Here is a 26,704-nt window from a genome sequence, read left to right on the forward strand (position 1 = left end):
AAATTCACAGTTTACAGTATGCTTGGTTTACTTAAAGCCCTGAATTCAAAATAAATTCATAATATATGCCTATTTGTAATTTAAATTGTTTAGAAGTGCTTATATTTACTCTTCGCAGTAATTGCAACTCATTGATCCTTCCTAAATATTTTTAGTGGGGTGTTTTTTTCCTGTCGATAACCCAAAAGTAAGCCGTAACGCCTAAATGTGCTTTTTTGTGACCGCGGCATAAAAAAGTACAAGCTAGAATTACAAAAAGACCTCAATAAAACTTACAATAGTGTGTTCTATCCTAAATATGTAGTAAATATTCCACATTGCTAGAAACAGGGAAAAAAATTTGGAATAATGAGGCCCCCGGGGCAAAAAACAGAGAAAAATGCCTACCCCTGAGTCATAAAACAGATAATTCAACTTGAAAATGCTATGATTTTTTTATTTTAAAGGTCTTTTGTAAAGTAAACAATAACTGTGCTAGAAAGTTATGCAAAAATCAGATGTTAGCAGTCATTTCAATCAAACTTTTAGTGAATTTATGCACCAGACTGATATCTTCATAAATACAACTTTTGCAAATATGGCTTTGTTTAAACACTTCTAGTTCATATATTAACTAACTTATGTTAGATATATGGTTATGGATGATACTGTTGTGACAAGAATTCTAAACTGACCATTTGAGGCAGAAATTGTGAACTTTCATTGACAAATAGGCATACAGTAAGATGTGGACTGGAGACACAGGCAGGATTGGATACTTTGTACAATCTTGAATGTTGGAATGCTTAACTACTAAACAATACATTTATAGTATTCTAAAATGCTTTCAATTTGTTATCAGAATAGTTTCACACAGGTTTTAGACAGTTCATGTCAGAAAACATGCACATAGGGTAAGCTGGCAATAATTAGAGTCTTGTTTTCAAAATCTTTAAAAAATTGAAACAGGGGTAGGGGTATAAAATGTACTGTAAAAGGAAACTTAGAGTATATGCAGTGATTTCTTTAAGGCTATAATTCTGATAAATAAGTATTGTTGCGAGAAAAAGTGTTTTTAGAGAGTTTTCTTTTTGAATAAATGTTTGTATAGGTTGCACTTTGTAAATACAGCTGTTTCTCAAACCACGCCTCTTTTGGGGAGATATTTAATATTCATAGGTATGTTAATTTGGTAACGTATTGGTTCCAATTGATGATCTCTGTGTTTCATCTGATAGAGACATCACTTGGGAATGTAACCAGTATAGAAAAACATGGTAGCGGCTAAATTTTAATTCTTAGGAGGTCCAAAAATGGAGGTAAGGGTAGTATAGAATTTTAGTATAAGTTTAAACTCTTAGAAGTTCAGGGCATATAAATGTTGAAAATATGCCGCACAGCCCTATATTTTGACCTTTGAATAAAATAGTAGTGCATATAAACTTTCCGTTCTGGGATATCATTTTTCACGAAACTTCATAGTAAAAGTGTCACAGTTTTAGCTGCAAAGGGAGTTCCTATGGGAAATTGCATTGTTTGTATTTACAAAATTGCAACCTATATAGTGTTAAAAAATAGAACATACAGAATTTCACAAAATCTGGTTTATCTCAGAGATTTTAAAGAATTTAACTCAAATATGAAGTTTTATAAATATTTCATGAAGATTGAGAAAATCCTGGGCCTTAACTATGATGACTCAGCATAAATTCACAGTTTACAGTATGCTTGGTTTACTTAAAGCCCTGAATTCAAAATAAATTCATAATATATGCCTATTTGTAATTTAAATTGTTTAGAAGTGCTTATATTTACTCTTCGCAGTAATTGCAACTCATTGATCCTTCCTAAATATTTTTAGTGGGGTGTTTTTTTCCTGTCGATAACCCAAAAGTAAGCCGTAACGCCTAAATGTGCTTTTTTGTGACCGCGGCATTAAAAAAAAGTACAAGCTAGAATTACAAAAAGACCTCAATAAAACTTACAATAGTGTGTTCTATCCTAAATATGTAGTAAATATTCCACATTGCTAGAAACAGGGAAAAAAATTTGGAATAATGAGGCCCCCGGGGCAAAAAACAGAGAAAAATGCCTACCCCTGAGTCATAAAACAGATAATTCAACTTGAAAATGCTATGATTTTTTTATTTTAAAGGTCTTTTGTAAAGTAAACAATAACTGTGCTAGAAAGTTATGCAAAAATCAGATGTTAGCAGTCATTTCAATCAAACTTTTAGTGAATTTATGCACCAGACTGATATCTTCATAAATACAACTTTTGCAAATATGGCTTTGTTTAAACACTTCTAGTTCATATATTAACTAACTTATGTTAGATATATGGTTATGGATGATACTGTTGTGACAAGAATTCTAAACTGACCATTTGAGGCAGAAATTGTGAACTTTCATTGACAAATAGGCATACAGTAAGATGTGGACTGGAGACACAGGCAGGATTGGATACTTTGTACAATCTTGAATGTTGGAATGCTTAACTACTAAACAATACATTTATAGTATTCTAAAATGCTTTCAATTTGTTATCAGAATAGTTTCACACAGGTTTTAGACAGTTCATGTCAGAAAACATGCACATAGGGTAAGCTGGCAATAATTAGAGTCTTGTTTTCAAAATCTTTAAAAAATTGAAACAGGGGTAGGGGTATAAAATGTACTGTAAAAGGAAACTTAGAGTATATGCAGTGATTTCTTTAAGGCTATAATTCTGATAAATAAGTATTGTTGCGAGAAAAAGTGTTTTTAGAGAGTTTTCTTTTTGAATAAATGTTTGTATAGGTTGCACTTTGTAAATACAGCTGTTTCTCAAACCACGCCTCTTTTGGGGAGATATTTAATATTCATAGGTATGTTAATTTGTTAACGTATTGGTTCCAATTGATGATCTCTGTGTTTCATCTGATAGAGACATCACTTGGGAATGTAACCAGTATAGAAAAACATGGTAGCGGCTAAATTTTAATTCTTAGGAGGTCCAAAAATGGAGGTAAGGGTAGTATAGAATTTTAGTATAAGTTTAAACTCTTAGAAGTTCAGGGCATATAAATGTTGAAAATATGCCGCACAGCCCTATATTTTGACCTTTGAATAAAATAGTAGTGCATATAAACTTTCCGTTCTGGGATATCATTTTTCACGAAACTTCATAGTAAAAGTGTCACAGTTTTAGCTGCAAAGGGAGTTCCTATGGGAAATTGCATTGTTTGTATTTACAAAATTGCAACCTATAGCTAGGAACGGTTTCTATGAAAAACACTTTTATTCTACTGTAACTATTATCTGTCACACCAAAGATTAAGTTTCAAATATATCATTATATATTGGAATGTAGTCCTTATAGGTACAAAACGTGTTCTTTTTTTAATGAATTCCATATACTTGTGTTGCACCTTTTGTGTTTTCACATAAAGTACAGCATATTTTATTTATCTTATTTCACAGTATTATTGAGAAAGTTGCATCATTTTGGCTGCCATTATTTTTTTTTCGGACTTGTTCCGCATTTTTAAAATACAACAGATTTTTCACAGATTTTGAAGTAGAATTTCAAGTTATTACATTCACGATCCTATACCAGATCTTTCACGATCCGATCGCAATGCTTGACCACCGTAAGGTATTCTTTCAAGATCATTTCTCTCGATATACCGATAGACAGCCGTGAGAATTAAAGGCTCCTGACTTCAAACAGGCCAATATATTCGAGTGATACTCCCCAATTCATACTGGGTGGTGTAAAAATCAATTCATAAGAACACAGTTGTCTTTCACGTGAAACCACGTAGAACAATGGTTAATAGTTACTTCGGTATAAATGATCGAGAAAATAAGAAGGTAAAAAACAAAACAAATATTAAAATTAAGACAGTATTCATGCAATAACTACAACTTGGATACATTGATTGATTGATTGATTGATTGATTGATTGATTGATTGATTGATTGATTGATTGATTAGTTGATTGATTGATTGATTGATTGATTGGTTGATTGATTGATTGATTGATTGATTGATTGATTGATTGATTGATTGATTGATTGATCAGGGATTTGCTCATGTTACTCCGAACGAAAGTCATGTTTGTTGTTGTTATCATAATAATTATTTGTATTGCCGCCTTAATTTCACCAAAGAAACTTTTCATTAAAGTTTGCCTTTGTATTAAATTAATTTATAAACTTTTTGGAACTCTACAATGGCCGTCTGATTACAATTCGACCCGCAAGAATGTGAAATATGCAAATTTATTTGGCCTTCAATGCCTCAACTCTTTTAATGTGGGAATCCTATGGGAAAGAACATTGACATAATTTTCTAAACGTTTTTTGGAACCCAATGACATTGCATAGTGTTGCAACCTGTAATGTGAAGATGTGCATGAAATTACGGAGGGTATGGGAACTTCGGTCTGGTCAAACCAAAGATTTTAAAATTGGTTTGTGCTGCTTCTCTTCGAGCACGTGGCATTAATAAGTAAAATCAGAGACTGGTCGGCTCCGAGTCAAAATAATGAATCCGCGTAGGATGACATGTCTTCCTGTGAACTATAGCAAGGCGAACTAGCACGTCCAACTCAGTGTGTCGATCTAATACAAAGCAGGTTAATAATTCATATTAAAATAACATGTTATCGTCCTGAATATGCATTTAATTTGCCACTGGACATCAAAAAGCCATCATTTGTTACCACCGCAGGCACAACCTTGCATAAAAGAGTGATTTTGCGGTCGCATAATGGTATTACGTTTGTCGTCGTCTTCCGAAGACATTTGGTTTCCAAATAATAACTTGAGTATACATGTAAATGTATGGATCTTTATGAAATTGTACCACAAGTTTTGTACCACAAAAGGAAGATTGGAATTGATTTTGAGGGTTATTGTCCCGTCTTTGTAGGAATTAAGGACCAATAACAAGCGTTTTTCTTGTTTCAGGACAATAACTTAATTATAAGTATATGAATCTCTATGAATTTGTACCACATGGTTCCATACTTCATGAGGAATGTTGTGACTGATTTTGGGGGTTATAACCCAAAATGTTCAAGAATTACTAACTAAAAATTAGGATTTTCTGGTTTCCGGACAATAAATTAAGTATAAGTCTAAAATGAATCGTTTTAGGAAAAAGGGCTCAAAACAATACTTTTATTATAGGTTGCATACTTGCTCATTTTTTGACCAATTTCAATGGGATTTAATTCAAAGTCTTAAATTCTTGGGTTTTTTATATGCATAATCTAACCGTGTATTTATAGATTCTTTTTTTGAGGGGGTGTCCGTTTACCATTTGGTCCACATGAAGGTCCAAAGGGTCCAAAATTAAACTTTGCTTGATTTTAACAAAAAAGAGATTATTAAGGTTCTTTGCTATGGTGAATCTAACCGTGTATTTTGATTTAATTTTGATTTTGGGCCCGGTTTTCAAATTGGCCCACATTAATGTCCAACGCGTTCATAATCAATTTTAGTTTGAATTAAAAAAAATTGAATTCAAGGGGTCTTTTAATTGCTTAATCTACACCTGTATTTGTATTTTGGGTATTGGATCATGATAGGTAAATATCCAATTTCATTTTTTAAGTTCTTAGACCACATTCATTCTGTGTCGGAAACCTATGATATGTCACATATTTGATCACTATCAAAATTCAGAGTTGTATTGCACACTTAATAGAAAGTTAAGTAGAATTACAGTTAAAAATAGATACCGCATTAAATTTTAATTTGATTAAATTATGTATAAGTATAGTTTGATATTTTCTATTCAATATTAGAACTTTTTAAAAAATAATTAAAGGAACTAAGTTTTATGGATTTTTTAAAAAAGATATTGTATTAATGATGAATGATATTTTGTGAACTGTCTTTTTTTTTCATTTCCTCTGTAAAGATTTTTGAGAACTTGGTGGTAGGTTTGTTTTTATTCCATATAAATTGATTTTCAGAATGCTATATATATAATTTTTTTATGAAGCTAACCCCTTGACAAACTTACCTGTTATTGTCCATTGATAAATACTAGTAGATTAAATTCTTGGTACTGAATCTAACCTTGTACAAATGTATTTAGATTTTGGATATTGGACCACATTCTGTATGTGGCTGTCTCAAGTCAGGAGCCTGTAGTACAGTGGTTGTCGTTGGTTTTTGTCTGTCATGTTTGTTTTTCGTTAATTGTTTTGTTACAAATTAAGCCGTTAGTTTTCTCAACCGAATTGTTTCATATTTTTCATGTTGTGGCTTTTTATAGCCTACTATATGGTATGGGTTTTTCTTACTGTTGAAGGCCTTATGGTTAGTACCTTTAATTGCTTATATCAACTTTATTTGAACCTTGGTGGATAGTTGTCTCATTGGCAATTATATCAAATCAATCAAATATTTTTATTATTCCAATCAGGGTCCAACAAGGGGCATTTACAATTAACAATTATGATAATATAATCAACAAACATGAGACATTGTACAGTATATAACGTGACAGATATTATAATAGACAAATGAAAATAACATTAATAACATTCAAAACAAAAAATACATTACAAGTACTCTTGAGTATTTTTTTCTCTTCCTTCCTTATTACTATTATTATTTCTATGTCCAGCAGTGAACAAATAAAAAATATAAATAAAATTAAAAATAAAAATTAAAAAAAAAAATAATAATAATAAAGTTTGAACATAGTTACTTAAGTTATTATCCTTAAAAATGGAAAATTTGTTCATCTGCAGGAGACACCAAGGGACGGTGCTCTAAGATATACTGTTGATTGCTATAGGCAATAACAGCAATCCTCCCCGTGTCAAAAGCAGATGAACAAAACAAATAGAGAAACTGAATCCAGTCAATTAACAAATAATTTTTTAAATAACAACAAAAATTATTGCTAATTATGCGAAACATGTCATATAAATCTGCTATTTGCAGTGTTTCACCAGGAATGTACACTTCTTTTAATACAGGTGAGTTTTCACAAGACAGCAGCCATAGCAATTTCTCTTGGGAATTTAAGTTAATGAAATTGGGACATGATTCCGAAATAATGTGATATAAATGGTGTCTGTCTTCGTTATATTTTGTGCAATAAAAGAGAAAATGAACTTCATCTTCAATATTACCAGAGTTACACTGATGACATAGTCTTAGGTGTGGAGGCCGGGAGTACCCTGGTATCGTCCTATTTTAATCTGCAAATGATGAGATGACACCCTAAATTTTGTTAATGATCTCCTAAGCTCAAAATTGTTCATGATATTTAGATACTTTTCGAAACCATAATTATTCTTAAATTTTACATAAGTGCGGAGCTTCCCTTCTGAATTCTTGGTCAGTTGATCCAAATTTTTATACACGTCTCTTTCAATATTTTCCGGATGGTATTTTTTTTAAATATTTTCCCCATCATTTACTTGCGTATTTGCCTTACAAATGTATATCTTAAAAATTATAATAGAAAGATAGAAACTTTAGTAAGCAAAAATGATCAGCAACACAAAATCTACAATTAACACAACATTGAGGAAATCGTCCGACGTCTCCTTGGAATTATTGCCCTTTAATGACGATTTTTATCATGTTTTGCTTTACATGATAAAAATTAAAATAGATAAATAGAAACTTTAAATCACAAAAATGACCGATAAGGCAAGATCTACTAACAAGTCACTTGCATACCCTCTTTTGTGTTTTGAGCAAAAAGGAGAGAAGATAGAGAGAAACTATGCAGACCAAATGATCAGCAATACAAGATCAACAAAACAGAGATGTTTGTCATGCATTCTATTCTCGTCTTCTATGTATGTCCTTTGTTGAATATGCACATAGAACATGGTGAGCGACATCGGCTCTTTATAGCCTCTATTCAAAAGTATAGCAATCTTTAACTAAGTTCTAAGTACACGTATCGCAACCCAATGTATGTTCTCTAAGGTTCTAACAGTTTAATGGGTAATTCTTAAACAGATTACAAAACTATAAACGCCTAAAGAGTCTGCAGATAGTCCAAACCAGAAAATTTTGGAAAGATTTTGGCAACGTTTAAGTATTTATCGAATAAACAAAAATAAAATATTTAACAAAACAACAACTCTATCAAATAAATATAAACATAGTGAAGCTATTATATGTATTGTCTTTCGGATACAAATTATTTCATTTTGGTTAGCGTTGCCTGCCGATGTAAAAGTCAAAAACATTTAAAAAGGGTAGAGCCGATTACCCCTTGATTTATTTCAAACCAGGGCCATTTACAAAAAGTCTTTCAATCTTAAAGTTTACCTAGGGTTTGACAATAATTATATTATTATTATGATCGCTAAATTTTAAACGTACCACCAACTTATAAACGCTTAAAGCAAATGTTTGCTTTTTAGTATTTATTCCTAAAACGAATAAGAAGGTCATCATTAACCAAAACAAAAATTGTGTTAGAAGTAAAGCTATTTATTGTCGTGATAGACATCTTCTTTTGGACTGCTTTCTAGTGACTCATAAGATGGCCTACTAAACGACGACTTGGAGTGGGACATTTTTTTTAAATAATCTAAATAACGTATACATATTACCGTCTTGAATGTTTGTGTTATATGTCTAATATTGGCTGATTGGCCTCAGTCATCATGCAATTCTAATAATCTTACATAACCATCCTTTCAAAGCTAAAAGTAAAGATCATGCATTCTTATTGGATTGATTATATCTTTTCCATTCGTCGACATTATCTCCGAATTAAAAAATACTATAATTGATCTGAAAACCGCTGTGCATAGTTACTTTAACGACAGGGCTAGTTTTCTTATCAGTCAAGTAGTAACCTCCCTTGTTAATATGATGTTGTAATCAATCTATTTATTTTCACCATCTTTATATAATATTTCATAGTATAATTTAAATTTATGATACATTTAACATTTAAATATAATAATTTTTATTTTTTTATAAATAAAAACAAGGAAATTTGAAAGTCTTTGATTCATTAATCACCTTTCAAATCATAAGTCAGCCGGTCTATTCTGTCTACATTAAGTAATAAACACACCGAGGTATCAATGGCTATGAAAAAGTAAAGGAAAACATTGTATAACGTAAAACGAGAATTAAATAGAGCAAAATGCAGAAATCGAATGCAAATGTTGATTCTTTTCTTGTTTAGAGAAATCAAAAACGAAAAACAAAAACACTTATGATATTCATTTTGGTTTTTGAAAAATCAAAAACGAGAAATGAAAAGACTTCCGTTTTCCGTTTTGGTTTTCGAGAAATCAAAAATGAAAAACGAAAACACTTTTGTTTTTCATTTTGGTTTTTAAGAAATCAAAAACGAAAAATGAAAACACTTTCGTTTTTTGTTTTTAGTTTTTGATATTTCAAAACGAAAAACGAATGGACGCAAATATACACGGACCTGGTCGTAGGTACCAATTCGTAACGATCTCGAGGGTCGATAAAGGAAAATTGAGATAAGAAATTAATACAAAATAATAACTACTAATCGAGAATAGGGGTATACATAAAAAAATTTACAAAACTAATCTAATAACGAAACTATAAATGTAATGCTAGTTGGAACAAATCAAAAACAAGCTTTGCTAGGTCATAAACTAAATATATCAATACAAGATAACCGAATAACATCTGTTGAAACACAAAATCTTCTAGGTATATATATTGACAAAAATTAGACTGGAAATTTCAAATTAATCATGTATGTAAAAGCATAAGTTTTCGTGCTGCACTGTTATCCAGAATTAAGAAATATCTATATATTAGTAGTAGAAAATTATTTTATAATGCTTATATTTTATATAAATAAGAAGATGTGGTATGAGTGCCAATGAGACAACTATCCATCCAAGCCACAATGTGTAAAAAGTAAACAATTATAGGTCAAAGTACGGCCTTCAACACAGAGCCTTGGCTCACACCGAACAGCAAGCTATATAGGCCTCCAAAAAAGACTAGTGTAAAATAATTCAAACAGGAAAACCAACGGTCTAATCTATATAAAAAACGAGAAACGAGAAACACTTATGAACCACATTGACTTTGACTTTGAAAATGACTTTACCCACATTTGATTTTTGTTGCTCAATATAGGGAGATTGTAATGCAGATGGAATTCAAAAAATTGTAAAGATGCAGAAAAGAGCTGCCAGGATTATACTGGATGCACCAATTTAAAGAGCTAAAATGGTTAAATTTCAAATATATGATTTCTATTTCTACAATATTCCAAACAAATGACTCTTTATTTGTAAAAGTATTCCTCAATAGTTCAGCATAACCAAACAACTTAAAATAAAGCTCACAGAGGATAGCATCAGTGAAACAAAATCTGCAAAAACAACGAAAATGTACAAAATAAAAAACCAAAAATATTTACAGAAAACTGCTATTAGTAGAATCCAAAAAATAGAACAAAGTCATTGATAAATTTTATTCAGCGGAAGTATCCCAAGTGAAAAGAGGTGTAACGGCAGTCGATACTCTGCGACAGGATTTTGGAAATTGAAGTGGAAACGGAATGATAATTCAAATTGTATAAAGCATACGGACGAAATAGACATTTCATAATTTAGTCATCTGAAATTCACCATAATGTGTGAATGAAAATCTGAATTCAAAACATTCTGCCTTTTAGGTAATGTCTAAAGATACAAACAATTTCGTTTATCAGTGTTGAACGTAAACATAGTCGACCTGTAAACAAAAGTGGGGTAGTGATTGATACATGTAAGTCGAAGGGTGACCTCAATACAATCATTTTAAAAATGAGAAGATATGGTAAGAGATCAAATGTCGTAGAAGTTAACAACTATTGGTCACCGTAAGGCCTTCAACAATGAGCAAAACCAATACCACATAGTAAGATATAAAAAGCCCCAAAATGGCAAATACACGAGAAAACGACGACCTAATTTATCATAATGTACAAAACAGTAAACGAAAACAAATATGATATACAGCAACAAACGACAACCACTGAATTATAGGCTCCTGACTTGGGACAAGTACATACATAATGTTGCGGACTTAAATATGCCAAACCCTCCCCATAAAATGTAATTTAAAATATAGTCGATAATACATCGAAGTCCATAACCATAAACATCTACATATTAAAAGGCATTAGCTGTCAAATTCATGTTTACCAATTTGACTCAAATTATCACGTTTGATTTATAACATATTAAAATGTATATCCAAATTACTAAAAGTCTAAATAAACAGTTAACAATGCATGGAATGGATTATGTGTATCAGTATTTCGTGTATATTTTAGTCTAGACGCCATCTTACCGGTACTAACCATCGAGATGACCTCCGAAGACTGCCGACGGTCATATAACCCGATATAAACATAAATATAAATATAAATAGATAGCGAACACGTGCAATTGGATTTCTAGGTCTGTTTGATTTCAATGTTGTAGGTTAAAAAAATATGTTAATCAACGTTTTTACCTGTATAAGAATGATTTTTGCGGATCGAATCAGTCAATGAAATGGTTCACCCTTGTTTCACTTTCTTCGTTGACATTCTGTTCCTTTTAATAGATAAATACGCCTAGTACATGCGTAACTCATCTTCAGCAAAAGGGTTAAATTGAAGGTCACATGAATACGGATTGAATGAGGTTATATTATTGACTTGCAAGTCAATAATACATCTGCAATGTTTTTGAGATTATTTTGACAAATTTGGCCAAAACTAACTGCTTATAACGAAATATTATTTTAAAATTCCGCTTTTAACTAAACTTGAAACAAATTGAATCGTTAAATTTTTTTTGTCAAAATCGTAGCTAATGCCCCTTTAACCAGAGTATTGATCTGAAAAAGTTTCAAATTATTGTTGAAGTGTTAAAATTCTTTTATCCATTGATTGAAATGAAGAAGCTGAAACAGATTACACAGGTATTGGGACTTTATTTCTTTCTTATAAATGATAAATAAAACCATATTCTGCTAATTGAGAAATTTTTATGTTATGATTTTTCAATCTTTATTCTAATTTAAGTATCAACACTTTAATATCTGTGTTATTTCGTAGTCTTAAAGTCATGATCTCAACAGATAAAAAAAAAAGAACCGACAAGGGACATTCTTGACGTAATCCCCTGAAGTTCTGAAAATTTTCTGAAATCCATCCATTATTAATAACACAAGTTTGTAACCCAGTATATAATGTCTCAAAATGAAGGTTTATAAATGACTCGTTAAATCAAAATTGTTTCAAAGTGATTAACATAAAATCCTATTCGAATTTCGAATGAATCAAGCGTTTTGGTAAAATCTACAAACTTAATAAATTAATAAATTCAATCTTATATGTTGCTCCTCTTCTTGACTTGTTCGATCTTCAATAATACTGTTGGTAGCATTAATTTAAGCGTTGTGCAAGTACAATAGACAATAATATTAAATCTACATTTAACAAAGAAATAGGCCGATAAAAATTAACTGGTAAACTTCTGAACCTAAAACATTGCACCATTGTTTCTTCTTTATTCCACCCATTTTCCCTTGACCTAACTTGTGCCACTCTTTCTTTTTTTAGGATATTTCAATTCTAAATCTTGTATTTCCCTTTCTAAATTTTCATCCTCATTAGGTACTCCATCTCTAACATATTTCAGAATCTGTCCTCCAGTTGTTTTTCTAATCACTTTCTAGTTCTCTGCTTGCTATTGCTTTATATTCACAATATGCTATATTCAACTCCATTATTTTTACTTTTAAACGTCCTACAATAATCTGGGAGAAATCCGTTTGCGCCAAAAATGCGTCCTTTTGCGCCACAACTAATTTTCGCCAATGTTACGTCTGCGCCACTTGTTTTCAAAATGCCTAGTACCGTTTGCACCAAAAATAAAGTATACGATTGCGCCAATTTATTTTAATAAAAAGCGATGAACCGACATTTTACATTGACCGAGTTAAAAGTCGTTTACAGAGGTTTTAATAGAATTTGTTTTTAAGGATGCAAACGAAACATAAAACTTTTTAAAGTCAAACAACATAATCATATTAATGGCTGGAATTTGTAATTTAAGACAGAAACTAGTTCACCTTTTGTAAAGTTTTGGTATTTTTTAACGACAAGAGTTTCCTTTTCTGAGTTATGCTTGCTTCTGACTGATATTGCATTAGCATTGCGCGTTTTAATATGTGTAGAAGCTTGAAAATTTACGATATTGTCCAAAAAAAAATATAGATGGATGCGATGAAATAAAAACAGCTCATTGAAGTGCTTATGTCCTTATATAAACCTTATTGGAATGATAATCTTTCTCTACAGTGGGATAAAGTATGTGAATCAGAAAAAAAGTGGTTAAAATTTCAAGGATCAAAGACCATCAAACGTAAACTTAAAGAAGAGTTTTGTAACGTTAGAAAACAATTCGATAGGATAAACCAGAAATATAAAAGGAAGTATGTGTACCAGGAACAACAAAAACTTGAAGACCAACTGAATGCGTGTAGCCAAAGTGAATTCTGGAAATCGATTGGAAAGACCTGAATAGCGAATGAACGAAAACCACGCGTTCCGTGGGCCATTATCGACGATACAGGAAATGTTAAAACCGATAAGAACAGTGTTTTAAACAAATGGAAAGATGAGTTTCAAGCTTTGTTTACGAATAACAGTGAGAATAACAACAATCTTGATGAAACAGATTTCGACTCTAACATAAATGTTGATTCTTTAAATGACGTAATTACCCGAGATGAAATTCTGTTGGCCGTTACTCAGGCAAAAAACCGGAAGGCTGCTGGAATTGATGATATACCTGCCGAGGTTTTGAAAAATGAAGTGGCGATAGAACTTTTATACCAAATAATTAGTGGGTGTTTCGAACTTGGCCGAGTTCCCAGTCAGTGGACAAGTGGAATTATAAATCCAATTCTGAAACAGGGTTCCACGGATAATAGATGCCCTTTAAATTATCGAGGTATAACGTTAATCTCGGTGCCTTGTAAAATTTATTGTTCTGTTCTGAATTTTCGACTAAGTAAATGGTTAGAAGTTAATAATTGCTTGTGCGATGAACAAAACGGATTCAGAAAAGGCCGCAGTTGCGAGGAGCATTTATTTTCACTTTATTCAATTCTAAATGACCGAAAATTGCCAGGAAATCAACTTATGTGTGTTTTGTCGATATGAGAAAAGCCTTCGATACGGTCAAAAGGGATTTACTTTGGTATAAACTTCAAGTTATTGGTGTACGTGGGAAGTTTCTTGGTGCAATCAAATTGCTTTATGAAGATGTTCAATGTACTGTCCGTGTGAATAATGAGTTAACCCCTTGGTTCAGTGTGACGTCCGGAGTAAAACAAGGCTGTATACTGTCGCCCACGCTCTTCGCGGTATATATTAACGACCTTGCAGACCGTATAAATGCGTTGAATTGTGGAATCGCTGTAAATGAGACTATGTTAAGCATATTGTTGTACGCGGATGACATTGCCTTAATTGCGCCCAACGAAGAAAGTCTACAAATTATGTTGGATGTGTTGACAGACTGGTGCTCTAACTGGAAGTTATCCATTAATGCAGATAAAACTAAAGTTGTACATTTTCGCCCACAGTCATTTAACCTTACCAGATGTTATTTTGAATGTGATGCAAACAGTATTAAATGCATTGACTCATATAAGTATCTTGGGATATGGCTAGACGAGCATTTGACTTTTATCAAAAACAGTAAAGAACTCGCGAAGTCCGCTAGTCGAGCTTTAGGAGCTCTTTTTGGTAAATTTGCATCATCTGGTGGAATGTCACATAGTGTATACACTAAACTTTATAATTCTATGGTGGATCCAATTCTGATGTACGGAAGTGCAGTGTGGGGAACTAAATCAATTAATGTCATTAATACAGTTCAAAACAAAGCCTGTAAATTCTTTTTATCTGTAGGAAAAAACACGTCCAATATCGCAAGTCGGGGCGACATGGGGTGGATTTCATGTTTAAATAAGCAGCGTATATCCTGTATCAGACTGTTGTGTAAAATAACAAGAACAGACCAAAATCGAAACGTGTTCAAAATTTGGAAGTAGGCCTCGAGAAGACGTAAAGGTTGGTGCCGCGAGGTGGATAAAATTACCGACTTATTAAACATTCGAAACACTGTAAATGATCTGTTATTATCTACAAAAACAGTTATGAAGTTTGTGACGGACAAAATAAAGGTGTTAGATAATACCGAATGGCAAAGTGAACTATTTAATGATCGTGGACATCAAAATGGCAACAAACTTCGAACGTACAGGTTATTCAAAACTAACAATTATGCCGAGACATACGTTCTCCAAATTATACCACGCTCGTACAGACGTACTCTAGCCTTGTTCCGCTCCGGTTCGCTCCCGTTAGCCATTGAGACTGGCAGGTACACCAGGCCGCCTACAGCACTAGAAAATAGACTGTGTAAATTTTGTTCCTTAAATAGTGTTGAATCTGAAAAACATTTTCTTTTAAATTGCTCCTTATATGATGACATTAGGTTTGAATTGTTGTTCGAATGTTCACAATATATTGACAATTTCTCAATGTTAAATGATGATGTTAAGCTTGTTGAAATAATGAAATGTTCCGATATTCAAAAATGTCTAAGCAAATGTTTACACAAGAGTTTGATGAGACGAAAATTATTTTCTTAATTATTACTAATAACACACTATCAGTAAGAGTCTATTTTATGATTTTAAAGTCACTGTGATTAATTTTAGGATAATATTAAATATGCAAATTGTTTATATATGTTAAAATATATATTTTTTTTATTCTTTTTTATTTATTTTTAAACTTTTTAAACAACATTCCTTTCAGATTTTTATTTTTTTTGCTCAAAATGTATATGCTTTTAAATGCATAAAAATGTTTAAATTTTTTTGATGATAATTTTATGAATTTAACTGTGAAACTATATTGATATGTACATAGCATGTGTTAAGTGTCTCATAAGTCAAATTTATGACTGGGTATTGATTGTTTTGTTGAATACTGTGATATGTAAATATTTGTCAATCAATATGTGACACTATAATAAAATAAATATTTATTTATTATTTATCTTATGAAACGCCTCTGGTCAATTATTAGTGCGTCTCGCAGTTGTTTGTTGATTGAAATTCAGTCCATAAGAATACTGGAAACAAAGCATAGTTATTAACATATGTGGTCAACACATAACCATCATAAACTTCTACTTTCTTATCATTTTAGCATATCTTTCAACAATAGTCCCTTATTCCATAAATTACTCTTTTTATGGTACCATATTTTATGAAAGGTAATATACGATAAATATTAGTACATAATTCCATAGATTTGCGCAATTGGTACCTTGGAAAAATAATATTTGGCCCAAATGATACATCTTGAAAATAGCAATTGGCGCAAAAGAACTGCTGTAAGTCAATATTGTTATAACAACAATTTTAGCCACAAACTGCAATGAAAACAAATTTCGGGATCCCATTTTGCGTACGTAAAGCACTTCAATGACTGCTGTAAATTGCATCTAGCTGATACTTTTACGATCGTAAAATTTGGGATGCATGACTACTGTAAAACTTTTAAGTGATATGAGTTACAGCTAAAAACCTTTAACAGGTATAAAACTCAAATCTTATCTGAGTACACATTTGTGTATTGTATATCCAGTGACCGAAATTAGGACAACCATTAAATTTTATTAACCAGAACAAATTATGACCATTCATATTGATCTTCTTTGCCTGACAAATACTGATTTTGCAGTAATATTCGTCACATTTTAACTATGCCGTGAGGCATTTTAAACAGATGGTATGGTATTAATTTGATGACCCAGATTCCAATCATGCATTCAAAACTGGACATTTAAAACTCGATTTATGCCAAGCCGTTGGTGAATTTATTGTCTATTTTTTGTAATATTTGGATATAAGAAGTTCGATTTTTATTTTAAAATTATTTTTTTATCTTTCTAATATTCAAATATAGCTTTTTTAATATTAATTACTATCTTTTGATATGAACTAATTATTTTTCTATATATATATATATATCGATTCATTAATATTGCAATCTAAAATTTATTTTAGAGCATAAATCATTTTCATTGAAATTAAAACTAGATTCAAGAAAAACACGTCAAACCCGGTGAGAAGAATGATTTTGATCCGTAAACATGTGACACCAACTTAGAAATATATTAACTATGCTTAGGAATGAAATAATGTAAGAAATTGTAAAATTAACATTTATATTTATTTGCTGAACTTTTATTCCCTGGAAGTTCAGTAACTAATCACAGGGGTATCCAGACTAACGCTGTAATCTGGATAAAATGAAATTAAAAATAGATTTTTTTATATATCAAAAATGCGTTTTTTATTTTAAGAAAATCAGATTCCATCTGGCAAAGTTGACCTTGGATGGTTTGAGTATTCCTGATGAATATAAATCCAGAAATGATTTTTGAAATTAAAAAAATAGCGAATAAATTAAAAAACAATATCCCTACTTTTGCATAGATATTAAATTTCAATCGCTTTGCAATAATTCATTAACATCAAACACAAGTATGATTGGGTGAAACCTAGATATTTTATTTAGACTATAATAAAAAAGAAATACAGACAACCATAAGCTATAATATTTCTATTTATTGTCTATCGTTTTACAAATATGAATGTATGATGTGTTTCCTGATAAATGTGAATAGTTACCAAAAAATTGAACAATTTTATATATGTTCTTATCTGTATAATTATGCGGTTATTTAAAAAAAAGTATGTTATAATTTGAATATAATCAAAATTAAATGATCGAATGAGTATTATTTCCGCATTGATTTGACTCACTAAGTGATAAAAGGCACTCAAATGTAAATTGCAAATTACAATACTTAGTTTTTTCGACTAGACAAAAATTGTTTGTTAACTACACAATTTCGAAAAAGTTTGATTTAAGCCAGGTGAAACGAAAGATGGCTGTAGGAAAAAAATTTGGAACGCAATAAATCGAAAAATTGTTTATAGCCATAAATTGAGGAATGACTTTAAAAAATTTATACAATCATTTATCTCATGGATTACCTTTGTCAACCGTCTCCTGTAGTATAACAGATGAATGTTTCTATCATGACGGACAGTCTTTATTGATTTTCCTATTAAAACCAGATTTAAATCAAATAATTGAATGCAATAAATACATGTACATTGCCATAAGCATGACAAGCAAGTACTAATTCTGCCATCTTGAAAATAGGAAAATGTATTTTTTATGTTAGGAACCAGTATATAAATAGAAAATTATTTTGTTTGCTTTGAAATTCTAAAAATTTGTCAACACAAAATCAGGTAAGTTAATGGTAACATATTAGTTTAGGCAGTTGAAGATGCAATTTTTTTTATTTAGTTTAAGCGTTTTGGAAAAAAGTTCGTCAAAATGCCTGAGTCAGCAAAGGGATTTGAAGACCAAAACATAGGGCTCAGGACGTTTGTGGTTTTTTTTTTTACCTTTAACACGAAAGGGCAATTGCGCTTCTAACATGATAGACACTTCTAATTTTGGTGCACCTGTACTGAATTGGCCGGACATTTGCGCTTTTCAAGGGAAAACCACAATGATTATACATTTACTAGTAGTAGAAATCAGATTTTCATGTCCTTTCATAAACGGGAAAAAAATTTCTTGCATATCCAGGATGAGAACAAATTAACAATAATTCCAATTGGCAACTTATGCAGAGTGGGTCGACCGAGTTGTGAGGAAATTTGGACTGCGGAAATATTGCCTTCCAAAAGCCCTGTTATCGATTTATCGCAGGGGTTATTCAAAACTCGACACTCTACCTACACATAGTATCGTTTTGACGTCCTGTTACCGACCCCACTTGATTTTGAATTGAGCGATTGTTGGTTGCTAATCGTCCAGTGGCAAATAGAACTGAACCGGGAAATCTGAGCTGTCACTGGAAAACAAGGCTATGTTTGGTAGGGGCAGAAATTTTTGCCTTGCACTAGGCCACCTATATGGATCCCATCGAATTTGTTTCAAGGATTCTTAAACGTGGTGCGAGATTGATACTTCCCATACTTGAGTGATTTAACGTCCCCGTTTTGACTGGACGTGGCTACCTATTTGTATATCCCGCAATGCCAAACGGATCCTACCCCTTTTCAGCATGGGTTATACAAATATCCAGTATGCATGTATCATTCTATTTTATAGGGCACAACATTTGTGGAGTTTATCGTGACACAAAATTATAAAGAATCGTTCCTCAGCAGAAAATGAAGTATGCAGTAATATTCGTTGTGTTTGTTGTTTGTCTTTTAGGTAAGTTTTGTTTCCATAATTTATTCTTTTCGTGTTTATTACGTACTGCAGCCGAATGTTTTATTTTAAATATTGTAACTCATTTCGTTTTTTTTTTATCAGGATAACATTCATTTGGAAGTTTTTCGTTTATTGTTTTGTACATATATTAGGCCGTTTGTTTACTGGTTTGCATTTTGTTATGTCGGGACCTTTTATACCTTGCTGTGCGGTATAAACTTTTCTCAACGGTGACCTATAGTTACAAACATCTAGTCGTCTTTTGGTATCTGGTGGATAGTTGTCTCATTGGCAATCATATCATATCTCCTTATTTTATATTATATTCAGTGTTTTTCTTCTCATTTACATGTATAGTTTATGTTCAGTGCTTGTCTTTAATGTAATGTTTTTTTATGTTCATGTCCAAACTGATAAAATACTTTTGCAATTCAAAAGGTAAAAGAAAGTTTCAAATCAGATTCGGACCATTTAAACATATATAATAACTATGTAATGTGATGAAATGATTGATATGGAAAGTACATAAAATTAATTTATTTATTATGAAACATTTAAAACATAGGAAAACATTTAATAAAGTAATAAATACATTTGTCTTTCAACTAATTCATGTTATTTAATGCAATCTAAAAACATGTATTGATCAAGTAGTATGAAAAGAATTTGTCTTTGAGTTAAACTGCATGGTTGGTCTCGTGGTAGCATGCTCGAGTGCGTGAGTTCGTGGGTTCTATCCCCGACTAGGTAAAAAAAAAAGATTTGAAAATTCGTAATTGATACTTCTCCGCTAAGCACGCCGTATTTAGAAGTAAGAGTAACTACTAGTCGGGCTGGAGTCAGACTAATGTGTCGTTCAGTGACATATCTTCCTGCAGACTGTAACCTTGTAAACTAGCACGTTCATAATCCGGCTCACCGTGTCGGTTAAGTACAAAGTCGGGTTTATATGAATATCACATAAACATTTTCTCGTACTGAATACGTCTTAAACTTGCCACTGGACTTAAAACAGCCACCAATCAATCAATCTTTGGTTTAATTTTAAGTTTAAGTTAATTGAAGTTGTTGTGATAGAGAGGTTATAAGATCATAGATACAGGGATAAATTTCAGAATTAAAGATTGTATTCTTATTTCAAGATTCACCCATTTCACTTCATTTTTTAAAGTCATTTCTTGTTACTACAAACTACAGGTTACTTTGTGACATGACTGATTCCGAATTTTTCTCGTCTCTAACTTCAAAACACAAAAAAAATTATAACCCCTGACTTTTATTCAAATTTGAACTTAAATTATAGAAAACCAAAGTTTTGAATTCATTGCACAATTCGTCACAACTCGGCCGATTCCGTATGGAGAGAAGCGGAGTCACCCGAGGTTAGCCGATTGTTCATTGTCATTGCACATAATAGAATAAATAATTTATAAACATGAAAACGGACACGATAATGATCTATATTGAGTAAAAATCACTGAAGTATGAATAAACTATAAACAAATCCGTATGTTGTAGGGTTAAAAGATGTAAAGGCATCATGGAATCCAGACCTTACCATGACAAAGGATCAGTGCTCGAAAGTAGTGAATGGTTGTAATTCACAAAACAAGGACAAATTAAAGAATGCCAAAAAGAACTGTTTAGACTGCTGTGACAGATCGGGATGTTATCATGGGAAATGTTCCGGCAAGAAAAATAAGAAGAAATGCGTTTGTGAAAAATGTAATTACTTTTAACTTTATATAATGTTGTGCTCGATATGCACATTTATATATTTTAATTAGTGACGGTGAACTTCTACCGAAGGATAATGTGTATAGAAGAAAAAAGAAAATCAAATTATAATGTTTGTTTTCTTGCACATGTATAGCTCTGGTCAAATTATTTTTTCAAATGTCATCATTAGAAGTTTAATCCATAAAGCAGTAAAATCTTGCGCAGTTACATAGCATAATAATGATAATGATAATGAAAAAGGCTGTCTATTGCTCGAAAATTAAAAACAGTAATTTGCGTTGGGTTTAGTAAAATGAAAAATGGTAAGTTAAACGCAAACAGTATATATAAACTACATAGACAATCTATGGTTATTCCGTAAACTACATAGACAATCTATGGTTATTCCGTAAACTACATAGACAATCTATGGTTATTCCGTAAACTACATAGACAATCTATGGCTATTCCGTAAACTACATAGACAATCTATGGTTATTCCGTAAACTACATAGACAATCTATGGTTATTCCGTAAACTACATAGACAATCTATGATTATTCCGTTATAAACTACATAGACAATCTATGGTTATTCCGTAAACTACATAGACAATCTATGGTTATTCCGTAAACTACATAGACAATATATGGTTATTCCGTAAACTACATAGACAATCTATGGTTATTCCGTAAACTACATAGACAATCTATGGTTATTCCGTTATAATTGCAAAGCTATTTAGAACATATTTTGGGGTAGAATTCGTAACCTTTTGAAAAAAGAAATTCAAAAACAATATAGTGTAATTTAAAAGTTAAGTTAAAGCTGATGTTTATATGTTCCCTTTTTTACAAATTAAAATACAGGTACAGCAGTATACAGTGACTTTATTTACAGTGTAAAATACAGGTACAGCAGTATACAGTGACTTTATTTACAGTGTAAAATACAGGTACAGCAGTATACAGTGACTTTATTTACAGTGTAAAATGTATCATCTTTCATAATTTTCTATTTTCAGGTTGAATAATACGTGTTATGATATAGTAGGACTGAGAAATCAGAGATGCCTATAGATTTTCTTTATCTCTTACCAACGGAATATCTATATTAACCATAGGTCCTGCATTTGTAAAACCAGGATTATCTAAATTGTATTTCAATATTAGATCTCATATTGTTTCATAACTTAACATTTATCATAGTATTTTATTATCATTCTCTACGAACCCCACCAAATACCCGGGTAATCTTAGGTTCTCCGGAAGGATAAGCAGATTTTGCTCCACATATGGCATGCTCCGTCTTGTTGCTCATGTAAGTACAAACCAAGTGATAAGTCTTATTCGGTAGGTCACATTCGAGGAAAAGAGGAAGGGATTATGGTTACGACAATTGGAACATATCTAAAATGATTGTATCTTCTCTTGTTTTTCATTTAGATTGTCGGCCAAATTTTGACTGTATTTGTTAGATTTTATTGTGTTCTTCAATGTAATATCTGTGTTCTTCAATGTAGTAGCTGTCTTCAATGTATAATATATGTGTTCTTCAATGTAATATCTGTGTTCTTCAATGTAATATATGTGTTCCTCAATGTAATATATGTGTTCCTCAATGTAATATGTGCGTTCTTCGATGTAATATCTGTGTTTTTCAATGTAATATCTGGTTCTTCAATGTAATATCTGCGAGAAGATTCTATAGCTTAACATAGCTGCGGAATTTTCTAATAAATGTTGTTTTTGAAATATGTAACCAAGTTATAAAAATGGCTCACGATTGCAATTTTGCAATCTGTATTTTTCGGGGGTGGGGGGTAAAATGTTTGTTTTATTAATAAAATTATCATTCAGTAACAAGTATTGTTGACAATAATTTTGGTTCTACATAAGGTACAGAAAAAAATGTACCGTTGATTTTTTTCTTCAAATTTTGACAATGCGTTTTCAAAGCAGAGCATCATTGATTGAAAAAGGGGGAAAACAGATGAAGTTTATAAAAACAACACCTTTAATTTAGAAACTGTACTATTTGACCCCTGCTACTGTATCGTCTGCCCTTAAAGCGCTAGAAATTGTGATATTGATTGACCTTTGATTCAAAATATTTGTAAGAACATTCTATAGCCTATAGATGAGCTTCAGATATACAATGTCCAGTATTAAAGGTGTAAGGAATGCAAAAAAAAAACTTGTTAAGGAGTCATTTAATTTTGTTCCAGAGTTTTTTAATTGGTGCTTTTTTCTACCACAAAAATATTTGTATATCATCGAAATGTATAGTTATGACGACGGAGGACATTTTAGCGCTTTGGTAGGACATTTTAGCGAAAAATATCGGACGTTTTTTTTTATTGATAATCAAGGTCATGAAGGAAGTAACAAAGCAAATGGTAACCATTGGTTAACAAAATTGATTCAAATTTCATTTTTCTTGAATATCCGCGAGAAAAAGTGTAATTGAGTCCATGAACGCCTTGTTGTAAATCATAATGCACGTGCAAACCCAAAGGGCTTGTGTGGCTGGATTATAGAAAAATGGTCATCCCTTGGTCTTCTTCCGAACGGCAGTAAAGGGCTTATCAAGGTGTGGCGTCCGTTTGTTGAATCCGATGCCTCTTGTAGAGATACCAGGCTCTCTGCACGTGACGAAACCTTGCAATAACTCTTTGAGGGGTCCGATGGTGGTCTGTTTTATCCATATCCAATTTACCCTCATTTTCTATTGACAGTCCAAATTTCGAGCAATCATCCCGATCAAACCTATTGTTTTTATTGTTAATTTGCTTTCGTCCGGAACATGCATGGCATATTTGCCACTGGACGTTAAAGAAAAATAACAATCAATCAATCATAATGCAAGCGCATCAGTGCTAATCCATTTAGTCATTTCTGACCCATTTTATCTTAACGTTAGAAATATAATCAGGAACCCGAGCTTCCTATTCTAACGGCTTCATGGTTACACTTAGCGGCAGACAATTTTAAGAATGACAGATATTTGGAAAGACAAACTTGTTGTGTTTCTACATGCTTACAGTTGCCGACTTTGGTAATATTATTTTGTTTACCGCCAGAAGTACAACCAAACTTACACTTCGAACGATAGTTCAAACGGGCTGTCCTTTCCTAGATTTATATTTATATATTTGAGTATTACACCAGAAACTCTACAAAATAATTTACGACAAAAGGGATGATTATTCTTTCCCTATTGTTAATTTTCCCTTTTTGGACGGTGATGTTCCTTTGGCACCGTCTTACGGTGTTTATATATCCCAACTCGTTCGCTATGCTCGTGTTTGTAGTGACGTTTTGGATTTTAATGAGCGTAATCTATGTATTACTAGTAAATTATTAAGTCAGGGATTTCGTTACCACTAGTTACTTAAAACCTTTACAAAATTCTTTCAAAGATACAAAGATTTGGTCTGCAAGTTTGAAGTTGTAAACCGAACCCGGAAATTTAGATACGATCCGGGTAAACTTATCAATCCTGTAAATAGACCTATTCTAAAAGGTTACCTATTCAACACTGTTAATTAAATCTTTGAATATTATTTTTATTGGTATAAATATTGATTTTAATATCAGTAAATTAAAACCATACTAAATATTACACATGCACTTTTACGGTACTACAATCTGTCGATACTTATAGCTTGGCATTGCACACGGTCATGTTTTTCTCTGACTGTTAAAGACATCTTTACACTAAATCCATTGGATGTTGGATGTGTACTGATTGATACTTTAGTCTTAGATACCTGATTTTTTTTCATTAGTTGTTATTGGCTTTGAACTAGCTGGCAGTAACTGCGAGTACTCTCAGATCTGTACTTAGTGTCTTTTGGGATGTACAAGTACCCGTCCACGTTCACTTTGTGTTTTTGTTAGATGTATTTCTATTTGTACCCATCTGATGAGTCAAGCCTTTTTCAACTGATTTTTATAGTTTGTTCTTATGTTGCACTGTTACGCCACTGTCCGAGGTTAGGGGAGGGTTAAGCGCTCACAAACATGTTTAACCCCGCCACATTCTTTATGTGTCTGTACCAATTCAGGAGCCTGTAGTTCAGTGGTTGTCGTTGGTTCATAAAATTGAGAATGGAAATTGGGAATATGTCAATGAGACAACAACCCGACCAAAGAGCAGATAACAGCCGAAAGCCACTAATGGGTCTTCAACGCAGCGAGAAAATCCCGCACACGGAGGTGGTCCTCAGCTGGCCCCTAAATAAAATTGTGTACTGGTTCAGTGAAAATGGACGTCACACTAAACTCCAAAACATACAAAGGAACTAAATTTTAAAAAAACATACAAGACTAACAAAGGCCAGAGGCTCCTGACTTGGGACAGGCGCAAAAATGCTAGAAAGATTATTCAATATTCTTTTTTCTAGTGTCATGGTTTTACTTGCTATCACCCTTAGTTTATTTTCTTAAAGTAGACAGGGACGGAGTTTTGAAAGGAGCGTAATTCCATAAAACGGATTATATTTTTGGACGATTTTATGCTATATAACCATATAGATCGTAAAAACGGGATATGATAAATTTAGGGCCGATCAAAGAGGGAGGGGAGGGTACGCCCTCTACGATCCTTGGATCCGCCACCGGTAGACGCAAATATATATACTCATCCGACCACCTATTTCCCTCAATTTCATAATGATAATCATAAGATTAATAATACTTGTTATGAAATATCGAATAATAAAAATATCAATAAAAGATATTGTAATGGTAGTAAAAACCTGCACACAAAATATTCAACGTTTTGGAATTTATGCACCAAAATGCAATATAATCGTTAACCTCGTAGGTTCAATTGGATATTTGTGCATATGCAAACAATTCGTTTTTCAGAGAAAGTGAGTGTTTGTGCAAAATTGTTGGGTTTTTTTGGGTTCCACAAAAATTGTTAGTCAAACTGGAAAGCAGTTACTGTAGTAGAATACTATTCTATTTATATTGTTCTATAACCCGTTATTGTGCTTGACACTATTTAAGTCTAACTGAGATTGATTGCTATAGATCTGGACTATTAAGTTTCTAATTTATTTTTGAACCAAATGCACTCTAGGTCTGCAGTGCAACGTTTAATGTAGTACAGTAAGGTAAACATGTACAAAAACAGACTATATATAAACTAACTAGTCAATTATATAAGAAGCTATCTCATACATCGAACGCCCAAACAGTTATGTTATAAACATTAACTTGGTCATTGACGATGCCGTTTCATCCATCAATTCATTTCGTTATCTTTTAATTGAAAACAAGAACTTATAGATACAGAAAAATCAGTATAAAAGGTTGAGGAAGGAAAGACAACACAACACTTACAATAAAAAAAGGCGGTGGAAAACGACAGTCCGCATAAAACAAGAACAAAGAACCTCACCCGTGTGCTCTAAGAGGAAAACCAGTAAAGATACGGTATAAGTCTAGCTAGGTGATAGTCCTTGACATTTATGTTTCCACTTTGTGTTTGATTTTGTCTCCAACTGTTTTGGTGAGTCTTATGTAGAAAAACACGAGTCTGGCGTTCCAAATTCTAATTATGTTTGATATTTAACTCATCCAAGATACCAGGCTTAAAACTTGTTGAGGTTCTTTGTGCTAAATCTTTATTCTT

The 26,704-nt window shown here is 32.1% G+C and overlaps 1 long non-coding RNA gene across 2 annotated transcripts in view; it reads left to right on the forward strand.

The window, feature by feature from the left end:
• Positions 1-22,814, forward strand: part of LOC127701910 (uncharacterized) — a 97,207-nt gene extending 74,393 nt beyond the window's left edge. Inside the window, exons 1-3 of one of the 2 annotated variants that reach the window (XR_007982246.1) lie at positions 19,236-19,339; positions 20,858-21,064; positions 22,083-22,814. This is a non-coding gene — a long non-coding RNA (uncharacterized LOC127701910). Of the gene's footprint in view, positions 1-19,235; positions 19,340-20,857; positions 21,065-22,082 lie in introns of those variants that run through there. The other variant, XR_007982247.1, reaches the window with a different exon arrangement.
• The last annotated feature ends 3,890 nt before the right edge of the window (positions 22,815-26,704 follow it).

This window comes from Mytilus californianus, unplaced genomic scaffold (assembly GCF_021869535.1).
Source record: "Mytilus californianus isolate M0D057914Y unplaced genomic scaffold, xbMytCali1.0.p SCAF_5, whole genome shotgun sequence".
In the NCBI taxonomy this organism is placed as follows: Eukaryota; Metazoa; Mollusca; class Bivalvia; order Mytilida; family Mytilidae; genus Mytilus; species Mytilus californianus.